The sequence below is a fragment of the Solanum stenotomum genome, chromosome 10 (genome assembly GCF_019186545.1).
Source record: "Solanum stenotomum isolate F172 chromosome 10, ASM1918654v1, whole genome shotgun sequence".
Classification (NCBI taxonomy): Eukaryota; Viridiplantae; Streptophyta; class Magnoliopsida; order Solanales; family Solanaceae; genus Solanum; species Solanum stenotomum.
The window spans coordinates 32,012,890-32,018,514 of record NC_064291.1 but is presented as its reverse complement, the minus strand read 5'-3'; positions in this window follow the sequence as shown (position 1 = coordinate 32,018,514).

Here is a 5,625-nt window from a genome sequence, read left to right as displayed (position 1 = left end):
TATCTGTATAACCATTTATGTTCCATTCATAGATTTCCTTTCCATTATACCTATTAGTTATAATATGTCCATACTCTTCCAAGAGCACATTCTAAGGAGTAGGTCTAGGATAGTATTACATCCTTTGGACCGGTTTTCTAGCATATTTTTCTGAGATTTTATTAATATCATCAGAAAACTCTTTTTTATGACAACTTTCTCCTCCAGAGAGATTATCAAGCCCCAATGGCTTCAAACTCAACCTTTAAAACTCTCATATCTTTTAGTGATACCATACACAATCATCCTATGGGGGAAAATAGGTATGGGATAAGGAGATTCTACTAAAAACCCGACCTCAAGCTACGGGAGAGCTTCCATCTCAATATCCTCTTGGTGCTAAGCATAAATCCCACGGAATAGTCATTATCTTAAGTTTTCTCATTATCCATTGAAAGGCACATCAAATAGCCAATTCAAGCTAAAGTCATATTATCACACATGGAAAGGTACAGTTAAGCAACCAATCCAAGCTAGAGACATCATTAGAATAGCTCCTAAATCTTGATTCAAAGTTTAGTTGAGAAATCCTTTCAACTCTAAAAATACTTTATGTGAGAGACCTCTTTCAAAATCATGTTTTCATGTGTATGTGAGAAATCCTTTCACAACAACAACAACGTGGATACTTTACTCTCAAAGCAACTTAAATTCTTTTTCATAAAGAACGTGCATATCTTCATAAACTCATCTTTTAGGATTCAAAAGCTTTATCATATGATCAATTCTAGAAAACATCAATTTTACATGGGTTCATGGGAATTCAACTTAGAAACATGCAATTTCTTCAATTCATGCATAAAAATACATAAAACAATCAATTTGATAAACATTGAAAGGAACACATGTCAATTGAATAAAACCCTAACTCAGTTGGGGAATCTAACTTTACAAAATTGGAGAATTTAGGAACCCTATGGAGGAAAGGACTGCATAGGTGAATACAATCATACCTTGATGCCAAAATCTTGAAATCAAAGGTGAAATTGGAGGCTTGACTTGAAACCCTAGCCTTCTTCTTAAAACTTTATAGAGAGAAATATTTGAGAGGACGAGTTGATTTTTTTTGGAATTCGAGAGAATGAATTGATTTGGATTATTTTGGGGGTAAAAATCATTATATAGGCCATAGGATAGAAGGCAAAAGGACATAGTATTGAGTTAAAATAATTATGAAAAGACCCAAAAGCCCGTAACTGAAAAGCTAGCAAAACTATTCAAGGAGGCCTAAATAGACCATCTAAGACCACCACAGTCCGTTTAACGGGTCGTGAAGAAACTTTGCCTGATAGGGCTTCACTATTTTGGGCATAAATTTGTACTCTAAGCTTGGAATTAAGCAAATTAGGTGGCGTTGGAAACAAGACTCATTGGGTTCTGATTTAGTAGATGTTGTGGAGCAGATGCAGGGTGATGAGTCTGCCCCTCCAGCCCACACAGATAATGCCCCGGCCTCCTCCTCTCAAGCCGCTAGTCAAGCCCCCATCGCATCTAGAGCCACCCCGCCTTTTAGAACCTCTTTTGTGCCGTTAGCTCGATTTTAGAAATTGGAGGCACAGATGGCCACACTGCTTCACCATGTGAAGCCATGGATGCAGAAGTCCATTGCAAAGTCCTAGGCTAGGATGGAGAAGAGGATGGAAACCATAGTGGATCAGAAGGTTCAGGCCATTCATAAGCACATGGATGCCTTCGAGTTGAGAGTACTCGCACTGCCAGCCCCCTTCACAGAATTTTCCTCCATCTAGTCTGAGTTGGACAGTCTCCGGGCCGACATTGATTCCATCCTTGCTATGCCCACAGATGAGCCAGAGTCTGCACCCACTGCATTGGAGGATGATACCATACTCGATGCTCTATTCAGAGAGGATACAAATGCACATCCCGAGCCTACCTGTGCTCGTGGGAAGAGAAGCCGCTCCAGCCACAATCCTGACACTACTGAAGAGGCCCGAGCAAAGAATCGAGAGTGCCAACAGACTGAACAGGTTCGCAAAGCCTCCATTACAGATGAGGAGATGCGCCAGCAAAGGGTTCGTGAGAATGCGCTTGGGGCATCAAGTTCTGTGCCTATTTCGGAGGCAGTTGCTATGGTGGGAGATGATGTGAGCACCACTGATGGTGCGGTGAGAGTGATTGATAGCACTACTGAGACTGTTAGGCTAGTTGATGTGGGCACTATTGAGGGTGACCCAAGTGTTGTTCTAGCGGGCTCCGGGAAATCGGACCCACCCGCTTATTGATAGTTCATTGGCGCTACGCACTACAGTTTTGCTTCACCAAATCCGTTACTTTTTACTATTTTTGTGTTCATTGGGGACAATTGAACCTATTTTTTGTTGGGGGTGGGGTAAATGGATTGTGAGTGATAGGGTGAAGTCTGAGTAGCCAAATTCATAATCCTCTCTTAGGGTTTTCTTGCCTATGTTCTTTTCCCCCAAGAGACTTCTTAATTTCCGTTGAATCGGCATGTGTTAGGATTGTATGTGTAGAAGCATGAGAAAGAATGAAGCATGATGGCAAAAGCTTTTTGAAAAAAATGATACCCGTCCAAAATTTGTGATATGTGCTAAAATCTGTAGACTAGAATAAGTTGAATATGTTGGCTCTGAGTATGACATGATAATGAACCAACTTGGTAGCATGACTTAAGCTAAAACTTGAACTAGGTAATCTGATAATCTGATAATGAAACTATGTTCCAAGAGTGTGAGAATAGTGATTGTTCAAACAGTCTTTGTGCTAATATAGAACTTGCTCGGTTAATCCTGCTAAGATAATCTACTCTAGAGGCTAGGAAATGATCATAGGCTCTTGTTCTGATAAGTCCACAAATTGCCTAAAAAGAATCTAACCAAATGAAAATTAATGCTCCCTTTGATCCAAATGCTTTGAGCCTAAAGTAGACCATTTCTTTCTAAACCCCTAACTTACCTTCCCATAATCTACTGTATTGGCCCTGTTGACACTCAATTTTGATCCTCCCCGATAATAATTAGTTTTGAACCTCTTAATTTTCAAACGATTTAAAATAATTAGCTTTACAAAATTCAAATAGTTTCAAAGTTATTTTAAGTATTTTCAATCTGTTTTATAGTATTTCGAATAATAAATATATATATTTCATATAATTATATAAGTAATTAGTATATTTTATAAATGTTTGAAAATTATGGCGAAGATTTTTACTTCGTTGAAATAAATATCTTCTAGTTTGAATTACGACTTTAATATTCGGATTAATAAGTTTATATGTAAATCAAATAGTTTATGGTTAAGTTAAATATCTTACATGAACTCTAGTTGAATCTTCTAAAATTATTTCTTTCGGCTACTTCTTAATTTGTTGGCCAAATTCTTAATTTATTTTACTACTAATTTTTGGCCAAAATCTAACGTTTCCTTTAACCTTTTAGGACACCCTAGTATTGGACCTTTTTTTTAGATTTCTCAAACCCAATTCTTATTCAATTAACCCCGGCCCAATTAGCTGATAAACAGCAAGACCCATCAGCATACAACCCATTCCCAACAATACTACCATCTCAAACATTCCAAACCCACAAAATCAACATACCCGACCGACCCCACCACGTTTCTTCTTCTTCTCCAAATGTTAACAGTGATACACGGCATCCAACTCCTTCTCCCCAATGTTCACAATCCTAGGCAGCAACAACTAAATGGAAAGCAATGCCAATACACACCGTCTTCACGGAAAGCAAATAGTTTTTCCGCGCCTTCCACCTCCGCCAGAGAAGACGAACAGCAGTCCTGTTCCTATCCTGAGCCTCTGCGATTTTCATCCTTGTGGCCTTGAGATGGAGCAGCGTTGACGTCCAAGGACAAGCCTTCGATCCCAAGCGTCGAATTTCCCTTTCCTCTTACGGAATGAGGCGAAAATTTCAGAAAAGGATGTTTGTCCAAAATGGTGAAAGATTTTAATTTTTGAATTTGGAATTGGGCCTTGGCTTGCCGGGTTTTTTGTCCATTCCCTCTCCTTTCCCGAGCCCTAATCTCATTTTTATATATACTCGCTCGATGTTCACTTTAAGGGGGGGATTTTTTTGGGAGTTAAATTTTTTCTTTTGAACTAAGGCAGAGAGTTGAAAAAGGGGAAGATTTTTGTGAAATTTTTTGGAGTGAAAAATACCAAGATAGCTTGAGCAAAAATATTTCAAAGAGGTACTAAAACACATTTCGAAAGAGAGGATGTATATGTTTCGATGTTGGGTTTAAGTTTCTGCCCAGGTTTCTAGTTGGCAGTTTGAGTTTTGAATCCGGGTGTTGGAAGAGTTGTTGCTCGCCTGCTCGTTTTGTCTTAGTGTCGCTGCCCAGAAAGAGGTAACAATGCCTTCCTCCCTTCTTTTTTTTTTTCACAGCTCTCATTCTAATGCTATAGAAGTTTTGGTTTATGACAGCTAGTTTTTTGTTTGAAGCATGATTATGTCAAGTTGGAAAATCTCTCTATGTGTCGATTTATTTTTTTTTCATTAGCTTTAAATTTGGCATGTTTTAATAGATTATATAATTTTCTTGTCATTCAAGTTTGGTTGAATAGATATGGCTTAGTTCTTGCTTCACGTTTGAATTATGTGGCAGATTCATGTATTGTTTTTTGATCGCACAAACTTGGTCATTCAAATCTTACCCTATGCTTGTACGATTTGCATCAGATTCTGTCCAGTTTGAGTTTTTGTTTAAACTTTCATGCTTTGAAATTTGCGATTTTCGGTTAAATTGTCTCATTTATTGGTAGTATGGTCTAAACTTGTCCTATATTAGGTTTAAATCATCGAATCGAGATTCACGTCAAGTTAAAGGATGCTTGTGTTTCCCAATTACTCACTTGAGCTTCGATTTATCCTTTTCGTGATAGTGGCATGTTTTTCTTTTCTGGTTTTAGTTTGAATCCTCTTAACATGGCAACTCGGGTTTCCAATAAATTTCTTGTTGTTTTGGTTGTCATATTTGAGCCATTTTTATGCCTTTGTTCGGCTTATTCCAAGTGAAAATAATTGCTTACCCCTTGTAGTTTGAACTTATAAAATGTCCACTTCTAGTTCTTGTTTCTTTCCAAATTGCTAGCATTATCTTTATGTCTTGTTACGTCTATATTTGTAACTTGTTGTGTGCTAAAGAAAAAAAATTTGTTCATCAATATTATTCTGTTCTGCACCATAGTGGCATGTCTCAGATTTTTAGTCACCTGATTATTGAAGATGCTTAGTCGGTCAATGGTTGTTTCTTTTAACGTTTCATTATTCCTTTCTCTCCTCTTTTGAAAGTTAGAATTTATTAATTCTTAAGTTTGCACGACCTTCATATTTTTTGAGTGCTATGATAGGACTATGCCAATCAGTGAATTAGATTTTCATTTGTTTACTGTCTCCGGGGAATTTTGAGGCATAATTTAATGGTGGTCATGGTTCCGTTTACTTTATGAATTTGATTACCAATATACGCAGCTTCTTACTATTTGTGCTCCTCGTTTTGCATGAAGCCCGTGCTAGTTCTTTCACTATCAAGAATGCATAGCCATATTTCTTTCATTATTTGCGGTCACAAGACAGTAGAAAAAGAAAT